Source organism: Lathamus discolor, chromosome 2 (assembly GCF_037157495.1).
Source record: "Lathamus discolor isolate bLatDis1 chromosome 2, bLatDis1.hap1, whole genome shotgun sequence".
NCBI classification, from domain to species: domain Eukaryota; kingdom Metazoa; phylum Chordata; class Aves; order Psittaciformes; family Psittacidae; genus Lathamus; species Lathamus discolor.
In genome coordinates, this window is record NC_088885.1 from 59,529,798 (window position 1) to 59,545,183 (window position 15,386).

General features: G+C 54.5%; 1 long non-coding RNA gene across 1 annotated transcript; it reads right to left on the reverse strand.

Annotated features, from left to right (window-relative positions):
* Positions 1–1,623: 1,623 nt before the first annotated feature.
* LOC136008160 (uncharacterized) lies at positions 1,624–14,110 on the reverse strand. The gene is made up of 3 exons (XR_010610006.1): positions 14,088–14,110; positions 3,376–5,465; positions 1,624–1,963 (listed from the first exon to the last, which is right to left on the reverse strand). It is a non-coding gene; the product is annotated as an uncharacterized LOC136008160 (long non-coding RNA).
* Between the last annotated feature and the right edge of the window lie 1,276 nt (positions 14,111–15,386).

Consider the following 15,386-nt stretch of genomic DNA (forward strand, 5'->3'; position numbering starts at 1 on the left):
TGGCCTTGAACGCTGCCAGGGCTGGGGCAGCCACAGCTTCTCTGGGCAACCTGTGCCAGGGCCTCACCACCCTGTGGTGGTGCCACCTGTGCCACCTCCACACCACCGCCGGGCGCCGCCGTCTTTCCCCTTCTCCTTATACTCCGTACAACCCGCAGCGCGCATGCGCGCATCGAGCGCCGAGCGCCTTCAACCCACCGAGCGCCGAGCTTCGGTGGTGGGGTGCACATAAAATGATTCAAAATAAATGGGATTTAACAAATAAAAGGTAAAATTGTCCCAAATCATCCTCTTTGTGGCCTTGCTACGCTTATTCCCCCGCTGTCCTAGGGCGCGCAAGGCTCAGTTGCGTTGATTGGAGGGGACGATTACTTCAAGGGGGCATTTAACCTTTTCGCACCCCCCCTTTTACCTTCTCCCCCCCGCAGCGGAGCTGCGTGGGGGAGAAGGTAAAAGGGGGGCTGTGAAAAGCTCCCCCTTCTAGCATCAGTTACTTGGGGGGGTCCTTGTCACCGCCCCCCCTGTACCTGGGGGAGGGCCCGTCCATGGGGGGGGGGCGGAGCTGCCCGTGCCGTGCCGGCCCGGCATGGCTTCCCGGGAGCGGCTCTACGAGCTGTGGATGCTCTACTTCGCCAAGGTGAGGTCGGCACCGGAGGACCCCACGCACACCCCAGTTCCTTCCCTCCCCTCGGGGGTGGGGTGGGGTGGGGGGGCAGCACCCCTTTTAACCCCCATCACCCCGCTGCCTGCATCCCCCTTCCCTAGGGGAAAGGGGAACGCTAAACCCTGCCTGCAACCCCCTGCCGGCACCTCCTCCCCGTCTCACCCCCGACTTGGGGGGGCACCGCGTTCCCTCCGTACCCCTCATTGCGGCATCCCGTGATCCCCCCGCCCCATTCTCCCTATTTGGGGGTCACCGCAAACCCCCCCCGCCCGCACCCTACTGCCGCATCCTGGGAGCCGCCACCGCGTGTCGTCCCCCCCCGCCCCGGATCCCCATTGCTATATCACGGGGATGACACCCCCCCCCCCGTACCCCGAGTTCCGCGATCCCCCTCGGGGGGCACCGCACCCTCCGGGACTCCCCCACCGCATCCCATCTCTCACGGGGGTATTTGGGGGGTACACACATCCCCTTACACCCGGCCCGGGTGGGTTTGGGGGGGTCCTTTCCCCCTTCCGGGTCCCCGCACCCTTGCCAAGCAGCAGGTGCGGCCGCGGTGACATTGGAGCAGCAGCAGGGGGGAAACGGGGGTTCCCTGTACAGGGGGGACCCTCCCGGCACCACCGCCTGTCCCGTCCCGTCCCGTCCCGTCCCCCCCTCGTATTTCCCTCTGCTGGGGCAGGTCCCACAGGCAGGGGTCCTGGAGAATGGGGGGTTCTGAGCGGCAGCGTGGGGGACCCTCCGTATCCACCTCCAAAGCCCCTTATGCTTTGTTTTCTCCTTAAGTATCCGTGCGTCCAGGTTTGGGGAAGGGTAGTGGGGGGGATCCTGGAGGAAAGGATCACACACCCCCCTGTGTCTCCCCCAGCTCCTATGCCACTGGCTGGGGTGTGGGAATCGCCGGGAGACGAGCTCATCCGATGATGACCGACAAGTCTCATTTATTGCTAAGCAGATGGATACTTATATACCTTGCTTGCATGTTTATAGTTTGGTTACAGAGAGATCATTGGCTCATAGCTTCTACATGTTACAAGATCATTGGTTTATAGCTTCTACATTTTTGCAGCTACACCGTGCACCCCCCCACCATCCTCCTTCTCATGCACTTATCACTTAGTGGCCTTGGCTGTGATTGGTCATAGTATGTTGCTGTTTGCCGGTGTCCTTCATTTCCTCATTATCTGGCGTGAGAGGTTTGCACCATCTTCTACACAGATGTCTTGTTTCAGCTCGGTGATGGGAGCGTGACCTTTTGACCTTTTTCGACAAGCCAATCCTCCACAATTCCCCCTTTTTCTTTATAAAGGAATAAGGACTGAGTCAGGAGTCGTTGTAAACAAGCAGAACAACATTGCAAAGCATAACAAAGTAACAAACCCCCTATAATTATGAGACCTATAACGGCAAAGCAGCTTGTAAAGCAAACGTATATGCAGCTCTATGAAGTGAACCTCGATTTTCAAATAACTCGAGTAATTCAAAATCTGTACTTCTAAAATCAGCTAAATATTTCTGAAGCGCTATAAGCGGGTTGCATAAAAGATAATTTGACAGACTATACAAAAGGTCTTTGTTTCAGCTAACTCTGGCGAAGACGCCTTATAGACTGACAACCACCACAATATAATTCTACTGTAGGGTCACACTGATGACAAAAACTACAGAGTTACCGAAGCACTTGTATCACCAATCTCAGTTGTACCACTATATGCCTGTGGCCATGGACCGGATCTAGGAGGGCGACCGTGCTCAATGAAAGCTCTGTGTTGACTAAGGAGTTAAGTTCTTCTATTAGTGGCTGTAGCGCTCCGCGCAAGCAACGCTGCTCCCGGGCCTGCGAGTCAGGGTCCATACACTAGCTCGGAGACGCCGTCACTGGAGCTTCTGCAACAGCCGGTCTTAGTCACTTGGATGGTACCCACAAGGGTCCTGCAGGAGCACAAACACAGGCGTAACCACGGCCCAGATATATTACTTCTGCCGGTCCCTGCCACAAATCTGTATTAGGATCTCGATAGTACGCCTTAAAAGAAGGCTTTATCTTCTGTTTGTACAAAGTGCTTAATAACCGCTGGAGTTTGTTCATCACCAAAGATGCATAAATAATTTAACGTAATTTCACCCATATAATCAGCATCGATGGCACCTGGAACAATGAATAGTCCTTTCAACGCAGATGATGATCTCCCCAGTAGCAAGGCTAGTTTCATAGATTCTTTTAACAATTCTGGACCTAGCTGGACTTGAGCCTCCTTAGTGGAGAACTGTCCAGTTCCCATCAGGTGTTGTAATTGCACCCCAATCAGGGGATCTCCCTGGCCTTGCTGAACTGCAACTGCCTCTTGACAGGTTTTCTGCCAATACATGTTCCATAACAACAACTGCGAAGGGGTGAGGATCAATTTCACAATACTTTTAATATAACAGCAAATCTGTTCCCCAAATATATGACAACATCTGCCTAGTGGGTTCAAACTGAATGCCTGTAGAAATAACAGTTTGCCTTAACTGAGATAGCAATTTCCAATTTAAGGGAGACATTTCAGCATTTACTGCCTGACCTTGAGCGTTAATCTGGTACTTAACAGGAAAGGCGAGAATCTTTTCCTGCAACAATCAAAATCATTGTTTGACAGAGCCTCTCTCTGAATAGATTTCCAGTCTATCACCTGGGTTCGCATTTGTCTGCCTGTGCTCTGCAACTTTACCTTTTTTCAGAAGTTGTTCGCTCTGCCTTGCGCGGCTACAAACAGCAGCCTGCTGGGCAGCAGCTACAGCTGCCTGCCTGCTTCAGCAGCAGCCATAAATACCTGTCAGCAACCACACTTTTGCATTAACCCTTTCTTGCCTGAAATGTTAAACCACTACCTGTTAAAAACTTTTACATGAACACGATAACAAAAAAAAATACATAGAACACCATCTGCTCTCATCACACACACACACACACATACGTATGCATATGGGATCCCACAAGCACATTTCACACAACTACAGTGTTTGAAACACAAAATCCAGACAATCATTACTCGCACTACACAGTTCCACGTACAGAATGTGGCATAAGGACCCTGTGAAGACTATCAGGAAACCAGCTCCAACAAGCATCATCGCAGTGTGAGGTGGCAGGCTCAGCCCTAGCGAGCGTCCCCACAGAGGCTCTGCCTCCCTCACATCGCATGAGGCTTGGGCTTTTATACTGACCAAAATGCACACTCATTCTGACACAGGTGGCCAGCCTATGTCAGAAGAAGTGGCCAGCAATATCTATAAAGGTTTCCAAGCATCAATAAGATCATAGACATATTTGCTAACTTCTAGTACATGAGTATCACAGACAGACTGTATCAAATGAGTTGTATATGGGACCCCAAGTCCACGGACCACCACAGTCCACCACAGTCCTCTCGATACCCCTGATAAGGGCATACGAGAGACCTTCCCACCACGGGTCTTGATCCAGCACATACATCACAGGGAAAGCACACAATACATCTGCATCCCACACCCATCTCGCTTCTTCCTTTACAGCTGTCCATTTATCATGAGGATCTGGGGGATATAAATTAGGCTTCTTTTCCGGCTCCATGTTAAAAGGATCATCCAGGTCAGCATCAGAATTAACAGGCGTCAGAACTTCAGAAGCAGCAACAGCAGCCTGATGAGCACGCACAGGCTCTTTCTTGGGGTCAATAGGGTCTGGGTCAAAAAGAGTGTCTTCATCTCTGTCTTCAGACTTTGCAGCCACGGCGGCAACTGGCAGAGGCTCAAGGGTGGCCAGGGGTGGGGGGGGGACACTGGGTTCCACGATCTCACTTTTTGACTTTAACATCTCTAAAATAGTTCTCCAAATGACCAACAAATGTTTCACAGTGTCACTGCCCTCCGTGGCTGCGTTCTTCGGAGCTTTCCTGATCCCTGCTGTCTTCCCAGCCTTTTGTTTTAACAGGGTATTATATATAGCTTGCCAAATCTTATCTCCAAATTTTCGCCATTCTGCTAATTCATGGACACTGTGAGGGTTAACAAAACATCCCTTAGACTGTCCATAAGCTAACGGTCCCTGCAGGTCTTTCTGCAGGTCGATCCCTTTAACCTGCCGCTTTTGTAAGAAGGCAGTAAATAAATCATACGCCGCTTGCCTTTCCATACCTTTAGCGCGCTTGTTGCAGCCCCTTCAGGTTTCGGCGGCGCGTATCGGCCGGGCTCGTCTATACGGTCACCCAGGGTCCGGCGCTTAAAATCCCGAGATCTTGGCGCTTTGACCGTCCTGTGGCTGCGATCAGGACCCGAGCACAACTTACGTCGTCCCACCGTGGTGTTCGAGGGATCACGTCGGGGTCACCATTTGTGGGAATCGCCGGGAGACGAGCTCATCAGATGATGACCGACAAGTCTCGTTTATTGCTAAGCAGATCGATACTTATATACCTTGCTTGCATGTTTATAGTTTGGTTACAGAGAGATCATTGGCTCATAGCTTTTACATGTTACAAGATCATTGGTTTATAGCTTCTACATTTTTGCAGCTACACCGTGCACCCCCCCCCATCCTCCTTCTCATGCACTTATCACTTAGTGGCCTTGGCTGTGATTGGTCATAGTATGTTGCTGTTTGCCGGTGTCCTTCATTTCCTCATTATCTGGCGTGAGAGGTTTGCACCATCTTCTACACAGATGTCTTGTTTCAGCTCGTTGATGGGAGCATGACCTTTGACCTTTTTTCGACAAGCCAATCCTCCACATGTTCCCAGCACATGGCAGGGGGTTCCAGGAGGGATGGGGACCCTGGGGCCACCTGGGAACAGGGACAGCGGTTGTGTCCATCTCCTCCCCTGGCCCCGCCATGTCCCCCAGGACCCCTGTTGGGGGGGGGGGCTTGTACAAGGGGCTCCCTTCTAGATCTCAATCCAGTGACAGACTCAGTATGGGAACACCAGAGATCCACAACCAAGGGAAAAAACTATCCCAGGAAGGTACATAGGAAGGACAGGGAGAAAAGAGTATTTGGGGTACAAGGCGCTTACTCAGTCACCAGAGGCTTCTGCAGTACTACAAACACACGGTGCAAGTAAGGGGAGCAAATTCAGGTTCCTGAGCAAATGGGTGATGGAGCTGACACACACAGGGATGAGGATACCCGAACCTCACAGACGTCTGCCCAGAGAAGCTGTGGCTGCCCCATCCCTGGCAGTGCTCAAGGCCAGGCTGGATGGGGCTTGGAGCAGCCTGGTCTAGTGGAAGGTGCCCCTGCCTGTGGCAGGGGGTTGGAACTGGATGAGCTTTAAGGTCCTTTTCAACCCAAACCATTCTGGGATGCTATGAGTCTACTTCAAAGTGGACAGTTAGGTGACAGTCAGGAACTGCTAAACTAAATACAGTCGTGCTAAGCTGAAGCTTAAATTGGGTTAAAGGTTTTCTTCAGCTAAAAAAAAAAAAAAAGTCTTCCTGAGGAACACACAGAGAACATTTTATTCTGATTTTTAACATTAGGCAAGAAAAAAAAAAGAGAAGATAAGTGGGGCTTTACCACACGATACTGTGAGGAGGAGCCTCACCACTGTCATGAGCATCAGCACAACAACCCTTGGGCAAAGAGCGAGCTCCAGACCCATCCAGCCCTCACACAGCTTCTACTGCCCATACTCAAGTCATTTGCAAAATAAAAGACATAGGAAGAATCCCATTCCTTAGCTCTTAACCCCAATGCCTTCGTTCTGGAGATGTCTGCACAGCCTGTCCCGCTTTTCCCCGCAGCAGGGCCTAGGGAGCTAGAACCATTTGCTTCCTAAAACATACACAGAAAACCAACCTTAACCTTGACAAGATCTAATGTCACCATGGGAGCTTTCATAAGGCTCCCTGCAAAAACTTGGTGGGGTTTTCCTGTTAATAAAAGGCAGCAATGAAAACATGAGCTAAGCAGCGGTTTCATAAGCAATCAGCTTCAGAAACGCTTTTTTATATATCATAAGCGGGCAGAAAATACGCACAGACACGTTAAGAGACTATGGCACTTCCCTGTGCGGCTCCTCTGCTTTGGCACAGCAGAAAGCTTACCTTCAAGGCTGCTCCCACATGACTTTCCAATGGCTTCCAGGTAACAGGATACTGTGGAGTTGTTTTATTGGCATTTTTATTTTTGGCTTCCCTTTCCTTGGTTTCAGATTTTTGGGGGCATATAAAACAGGGAGATCTGATCTTTCATGGAATCACAGAATGGCTTGGTTTGGAAAGGACCTTAAGATCACCCACTTCCAACCCCCTGGCATACACAGGGACACCTTCCACTAGACCAGGTTGCCCCAGGCCCCGTCCAACCTGGCCTTGAACGCTGCCAGGGCTGGGGCAGCCACAGCTTCTCTGGGCAACCTGTGCCAGGGCCTCACCACCCTGTGGTGGTGCCACCTGTGCCACCTCCACACCACCGCCGGGCGCCGCCGTCTTTCCCCTTCTCCTTATACTCCGTACAACCCGCAGCGCGCATGCGCGCATCGAGCGCCGAGCGCCTTCAACGCGCCGAGCGCCTTCAACCCACCGAGCGCCGAGCTTCGGTGGTGGGGTGCACATAAAATGATTCAAAATAAATGGGATTTAACAAATAAAAGGTAAAATTGTCCCAAATCATCCTCTTTGTGGCCTTGCTACGCTTATTCCCCCGCTGTCCTAGGGCGCGCAAGGCTCAGTTGCGTTGATTGGAGGGGACGATTACTTCAAGGGGGCATTTAACCTTTTCGCACCCCCCCTTTTACCTTCTCCCCCCCGCAGCGGAGCTGCGTGGGGGAGAAGGTAAAAGGGGGGCTGTGAAAAGCTCCCCCTTCTCGCATCAGTTACTTGGGGGGGTCCTTGTCACCGCCCCCCCTGTACCTGGGGGAGGGCCCGTCCATGGGGGGGGGCGGAGCTGCCCGTGCCGTGCCGGCCCGGCATGGCTTCCCGGGAGCGGCTCTACGAGCTGTGGATGCTCTACTTCGCCAAGGTGAGGTCGGCACCGGAGGACCCCACGCACACCCCAGTTCCTTCCCTCCCCTCGGGGGTGGGGTGGGGTGGGGGGGCAGCACCCCTTTTAACCCCCATCACCCCGCTGCCTGCATCCCCCTTCCCTAGGGGAAAGGGGAACGCTAAACCCTGCCTGCAACCCCCTGCCGGCACCTCCTCCCCGTCTCACCCCCGACTTGGGGGGGCACCGCGTTCCCTCCGTACCCCTCATTGCGGCATCCCGTGATCCCCCCGCCCCATTCTCCCTATTTGGGGGTCACCGCAAACCCCCCCCGCCCGCACCCTACTGCCGCATCCTGGGAGCCGCCACCGCGTGTCGTCCCCCCCCGCCCCGGATCCCCATTGCTATATCACGGGGATGACACCCCCCCCCCCGTACCCCGAGTTCCGCGATCCCCCTCGGGGGGCACCGCACCCCACCCTCCGGGACTCCCCCACCGCATCCCATCTCTCACGGGGGTATTTGGGGGGTACACACATCCCCTTACACCCGGCCCGGGTGGGTTTGGGGGGGTCCTTTCCCCCTTCCGGGTCCCCGCACCCTTGCCAAGCAGCAGGTGCGGCCGCGGTGACATTGGAGCAGCAGCAGGGGGGAAACGGGGGTTCCCTGTACAGGGGGGACCCTCCCGGCACCACCGCCTGTCCTGTCCCGTCCCGTCCCGTCCCGTCCCCCCCTCGTATTTCCCTCTGCTGGGGCAGGTCCCACAGGCAGGGGTCCTGGAGAATGGGGGGTTCTGAGCGGCAGCGTGGGGGACCCTCCGTATCCACCTCCAAAGCCCCTTATGCTTTGTTTTCTCCTTAAGTATCCGTGCGTCCAGGTTTGGGGAAGGGTAGTGGGGGGGATCCTGGAGGAAAGGATCACACACCCCCCTGTGTCTCCCCCAGCTCCTATGCCACGGGCTGGGGTGTCCGTCCCAGAGAGATTGGGGTGAAGGGGATTATTTCTTCCCGAAAACCCTGCCGTGTTCCCAGCACATGGCAGGGGGTTCCAGGAGGGATGGGGACCCTGGGGCCACCTGGGAACAGGGACAGCGGTTGTGTCCATCTCCTCCCCTGGCCCCGCCATGTCCCCCAGGACCCCTGTTGGGGGGGGGGCTTGTACAAGGGGCTCCCTTCTAGATCTCAATCCGGTGACAGACTCAGTATGGGAACACCAGAGATCCACAACCAAGGGAAAAAACTATCCCAGGAAGGTACATAGGAAGGACAGGGAGAAAAGAGTATTTGGGGTACAAGGCGCTTACTCAGTCACCAGAGGCTTCTGCAGTACTACAAACACACGGTGCAAGTAAGGGGAGCAAATTCAGGTTCCTGAGCAAATGGGTGATGGAGCTGACACACACAGGGATGATGATACCCGAACCTCACAGAAGTCTGCCCAGAGAAGCTGTGGCTGCCCCATCCCTGGCAGTGCTCAAGGCCAGGCTGGATGGGGCTTGGAGCAGCCTGGTCTAGTGGAAGGTGCCCCTGCCTGTGGCAGGGGGTTGGAACTGGATGAGCTTTAAGGTCCTTTTCAACCCAAACCATTCTGGGATGCTATGAGTCTACTTCAAAGTGGACAGTTAGGTGACAGTCAGGAACTGTTAAACTAAATACAGTCGTGCTAAGCTGAAGCTTAAATTGGGTTAAAGGTTTTCTTCAGCTAAAAAAAAAAATAAAAGTCTTCCTGAGGAACACACAGAGAACATTTTAATCTGATTTTTAACATTAGGCAAGAAAAAAACAAGAGAAGATAAGTGGGGCTTTACCACACGATACTGTGAGGAGGAGCCTCACCACTGTCATGAGCATCAGCACAACAACCCTTGGGCAAAGAGCGAGCTCCAGACCCATCCAGCCCTCACACAGCTTCTACTGCCCATACTCAAGTCATTTGCAAAATAAAAGACATAGGAAGAATCCCATTCCTTAGCTCTTAACCCCAATGCCTTCGTTCTGGAGATGTCTGCACAGCCTGTCCCGCTTTTCCCCGCAGCAGGGCCTAGGCAGCTAGAACCATTTGCTTCCTAAAACATACACAGAAAACCAACCTTAACCTTGACAAGATCTAATGTCACCACGGGAGCTTTCATAAGGCTCCCTGCAAAAACTTGGTGGGGTTTTCCTGTTAATAAAAGGCAGCAATGAAAACATGAGCTAAGCAGCGGTTTCATAAGCAATCAGCTTCAGAAACGCTTTTTTATATATCATAAGCGGGCAGAAAATACGCACAGACACGTTAAGAGACTATGGCACTTCCCTGTGCGGCTCCTCTGCTTTGGCACAGCAGAAAGCTTACCTTCAAGGCTGCTCCCACATGACTTTCCAATGGCTTCCAGGTAACAGGATACTGTGGAGTTGTTTTATTGGCATTTTTATTTTTGGCTTCCCTTTCCTTGGTTTCCGATTTTTGGGGGCATATAAAACAGGGAGATCTGATCTTTCATGGAATCACAGAATGGCTTGGTTTGGAAAGGACCTTAAGATCACCCACTTCCAACCCCCTGGCATACACAGGGACACCTTCCACTAGACCAGGTTGCCCCAGGCCCCGTCCAACCTGGCCTTGAACGCTGCCAGGGCTGGGGCAGCCACAGCTTCTCTGGGCAACCTGTGCCAGGGCCTCACCACCCTGTGGTGGTGCCACCTGTGCCACCTCCACACCACCGCCGGGCGCCGCCGTCTTTCCCCTTCTCCTTATACTCCGTACAACCCGCAGCGCGCATGCGCGCATCGAGCGCCGAGCGCCTTCAACCCACCGAGCGCCGAGCTTCGGTGGTGGGGTGCACATAAAATGATTCAAAATAAATGGGATTTAACAAATAAATGGTAAAATTGTCCCAAATCATCCTCTTTGTGGCCTTGCTACGCTTATTCCCCCGCTGTCCTAGGGCGCGCAAGGCTCAGTTGCGTTGATTGGAGGGGACGATTACTTCAAGGGGGCATTTAACCTTTTCGCACCCCCCCTTTTACCTTCTCCCCCCCGCAGCGGAGCTGCGTGGGGGAGAAGGTAAAAGGGGGGCTGTGAAAAGCTCCCCCTTCTCGCATCAGTTACTTGGGGGGGTCCTTGTCACCGCCCCCCCTGTACCTGGGGGAGGGCCCGTCCATGGGGGGGGGGCGGAGCTGCCCGTGCCGTGCCGGCCCGGCATGGCTTCCCGGGAGCGGCTCTACGAGCTGTGGATGCTCTACTTCGCCAAGGGGAGGTCGGCACCGGAGGACCCCACGCACACCCCAGTTCCTTCCCTCCCCTCGGGGGTGGGGTGGGGGGGCAGCACCCCTTTTAACCCCCATCACCCCGCTGCCTGCATCCCCCTTCCCTAGGGGAAAGGGGAACGCTAAACCCTGCCTGCAACCCCCTGCCGGCACCTCCTCCCCGTCTCACCCCCGACTTGGGGGGGCACCGCGTTCCCTCCGTACCCCTCATTGCGGCATCCCGTGATCCCCCCGCCCCATTCTCCCTATTTGGGGGTCACCGCAAACCCCCCCCGCCCGCACCCTACTGCCGCATCCTGGGAGCCGCCACCGCGTGTCGTCCCCCCCCGCCCCGGATCCCCATTGCTATATCACGGGGATGACACCACCCCCCCGTACCCCGAGTTCCGCGATCCCCCTCGGGGGGCACCGCACCCTCCGGGACTCCCCCACCGCATCCCATCTCTCACGGGGGTATTTGGGGGGTACACACATCCCCTTACACCCGGTTTGGGGGTCTCCTTTCCCCCTTCCGGGTCCCCGCACCCTGGCCAAGCAGCAGGTGCGGCCGCGGTGACATTGGAGCAGCAGCAGGGGGGAAACGGGGGTTCCCTGTACAGGGGGGACCCTCCCGGCACCACCGCCTGTCCTGTCCCGTCCCGTCCCGTCCCCCCCTCGTATTTCCCTCTGCTGGGGCAGGTCCCACAGGCAGGGGTCCTGGAGAATGGGGGGTTCTGAGCGGCAGCGTGGGGGACCCTCCGTATCCACCTCCAAAGCCCCTTATGCTTTGTTTTCTCCTTAAGTATCCGTGCGTCCAGGTTTGGGGAAGGGTAGTGGGGGGGATCCTGGAGGAAAGGATCACACACCCCCCTGTGTCTCCCCCAGCTCCTATGCCACGGGCTGGGGTGTCCGTCTCAGAGAGACTGGGGTGAAGGGGATTATTTCTTCCCTAAAACCCTGCCGTGTTCCCAGCACATGGCAGGGGGTTCCAGGAGGGATGGGGACCCTGGGGCCACCTGGGAACAGGGACAGCGGTTGTGTCCATCTCCTCCCCTGGCCCCGCCATGTCCCCCAGGACCCCTGTTGGGGGGGGGCTTGTACAAGGGGCTCCCTTCTAGATCTCAATCCGGTGACAGACTCAGTATGGGAACACCAGAGATCCACAACCAAGGGACAAAACTATCCCAGGAAGGTACATAGGAAGGACAGGGAGAAAAGAGTATTTGGGGTACAAGGCGCTTACTCAGTCACCAGAGGCTTCTGCAGTACTACAAACACACGGTGCAAGTAAGGGGAGCAAATTCAGGTTCCTGAGCAAATGGGTGATGGAGCTGACACACACAGGGATGAGGATACCCGAACCTCACAGAAGTCTGCCCAGAGAAGCTGTGGCTGCCCCATCCCTGGCAGTGCTCAAGGCCACATTAGCTTTCACAGAGACCACGTCAGAAAATCTCACCTAAAATTAAGAACAAAAACCCTACAGCAATAACGCAGATGAGAACAGCACTCCACGCATGACTCCTTCCGCAACGCCTCGCTCCTTCTAGATTTGCTAGATGGGACAGAAAATAAAGGAAAGAGCTTTTCTTTTAGGAGACGCTTTTCTTTTAGGAGACGCTTTTCTTTTCCACGGTTCTTCTTCCTGGTAAGAGTCATCACAGGGCTGTATCCCACTCTCCTGATTCATAAAGCTCAGTTCCCCGACCATAATGTACACCTCAAGACAAGAACCAGAGCAGAACACACTTGGCCTGACCACCAAACCACGGCTCCCTTTAGTGGCCCCAAGAGAAGGGCCCTCAGTGGAAGGACAGAGCGTCTTCCCACGCTAGTAGTCCATACTAAGCTGGATCAACAAATTCAGGATGTTGTGGTGGAAGAGGAGCAGAGCTAGCGCTGCCCTACTAGCCCAAAAGAGGAGAACCAAGCGATGCCAGGATGTGCAGAGACACACTGGAGCACGGCCGCCTTCCTCAGCAGGAGCTGCCAAGATATTAATGACCGAGTTTGTCAAGTTTACTCCATCCCCAATTAAAAAAAAATAAAATAAAAACCCCATTGTAATGTTCTGAGCTCAGCATCTGCAGAGGCAACAAGGACACCAGGAAAAACAACCACAGTTTTCTGGGTGAGAATCCAAGCAACGGCAAAAGTTCTCAGATAAATGTAATAACTGAGCCCAGATATTTTGCTGCCAGCAGCACCTTCTGCAACACAAGGTTTACACTAACCACAGTGAATTCCCCTGGGGCGGAGCAAGGAGCCTGCCGCACCATGCACAGCACGCACATCCAAGAAGAAAACCACCATGTATGGACCCTGGCTTTGGCAACACAGCTTCAGTAGCCTCAAGCCTGCACTACAGGCAACGAGGTCTCAGCATCTCCTGGATGAGAAGCTGAAGGCCCAGAAAGCAGCAGAGAAACGCAACATGTTATTAATTAATCCCGGGGTGAAGCTCTTTCCATCCTCACCACCAAACCAGGTTGCGGCCTGGCTGCCAGATGTGATGCAAACACAGCAAACTGGGGAGAGAGCACGGGAAAATCAAGAGGCTGAATCACGCACTGGGAGAGGGGGTTAGCAAAGGCCAGGGATGGCAAAGGCAGAACTAAAAGCCAGAGGAAGCCCGAGGACAGGCCATACAGGCCCTGGGGTCATACAGAGCCCACACAAACCCACAGACAAGACCAAGGAGGCTCAGGACCATCACATAAATCCCAAACCCCCTCCAGCACTCACACCCTGCTTTTTCTGGCACCCCTCTCACCCCACATCCCCTTCCCCACAGCAGGGCACCCCCTCTGCCTCACTACTCTCCCCTCCTCCTCTCTCCACCCCACAGCCTGCTCCCCATTGTTTCCCCACACACCCCACCAGGCACCAGCCATTCCTCCCACTTGGCCCCATAAACCCCCAATGCCCCACAACCTGAACCCCTCATTACACCCAGCCTGGGGGCTCCAGACCCATTAGCACCCCTGAACCTCCCACCTACCCTCAGATGCTCCTGTCCCTGCCCAATCCTTCTCACAGCTCTAGACCTACTCTCCACACCCTCTGCCCCCCACATCCCAAATAACTACAGACCCACTGGAGACCCCCTGACCCCCACATCCCTTCTCTCCCCTCCCCCAAACCACCAAGCCCACCTCAGACCATCCACACACACACACAGAGGCCCACTCCAGACCTCCACACCCCTCCATCTCCCACCCCACACACCTCCCACCGCCAGCCCCTCGCCGACCTGCAGCGTGCGCTGCCTCAGAGCCCTCAGCCTCTCCTGCCGCCGCGGCCGCGCTTCCTCCTCCAGCCTCCCCAACACCAGGCCCTGGGCCTCCTCCTCCACCTCCACAACACCGCCGGGCGCCGCCATCTTTCCCCTTATTTGCAAAATAAAAGACATATGAAGAATCCCATTCCTTAGCTCTTAACCCCAATGCCTTCATTCTGGAGATGTCTGCACAGCCTGTCCCGCTTTTCCCTGCAGCAGGGCCTAGGGAGCTAGAACCATTTGCTTCCTAAAACATACACAGAAAACCAACCTTAACCTTGACAAGATCTAATGTCACCATGGGAGCTTTCATAAGGCTCCCTGCAAAAACTTGGTGGGGTTTTCCTGTTAATAAAAGGCAGCAATGAAAACATGAGCTAAGCAGCGGTTTCATAAGCAATCAGCTTCAGAAACGCTTTTTTATATATCATAAGCGGGCAGAAAATACGCACAGACACGTTAAGAGACTATGGCACTTCCCTGCGCGGCTCCTCTGCTTTGGCACAGCAGAAAGCTTACCTTCAAGGCTGCTCCCACATGACTTTCCAATGGCTTCCAGGTAACAGGATACTGTGGAGTTGTTTTATTGGCATTTTTATTTTTGGCTTCCCTTTCCTTGGTTTCAGATTTTTGGGGGCATATAAAACAGGGAGATCTGATCTTTCATGGAATCACAGAATGGCTTGGTTTGGAAAGGACCTTAAGATCACCCACTTCCAACCCCCTGGCATACACAGGGACACCTTCCACTAGACCAGGTTGCCCCAGGCCCCGTCCAACCTGGCCTTGAACGCTGCCAGGGCTGGGGCAGCCACAGCTTCTCTGGGCAACCTGTGCCAGGGCCTCACCACCCTGTGGTGGTGCCACCTGTGCCACCTCCACACCACCGCCGGGCGCCGCCGTCTTTCCCCTTCTCCTTATGCTCCGTACAACCCGCAGCGCGCATGCGCGCATCGAGCGCCGAGCGCCTTCAACCCGCCGAGCGCCGAGCTTCGGTGGTGGGGTGCACATAAAATGATTCACAATAAATGGGATTTAACAAATAAAAGGTAAAATTGTCCCAAATCATCCTCTTTGTGGCCTTGCTACGCTTATTCCCCCGCTGTCCTAGGGCGCGCAAGGCTCAGTTGCGTTGATTGGAGGGGACGATTACTTCAAGGGGGCATTTAACCTTTTCGCACCCCCCCTTTTACCTTCTCCCCCCCGCAGCGGAGCTGCGTGGGGGAGAAGGTAAAAGGGGGGCTGTGAAAAGCTCCCCCTTCTAGCATCAGT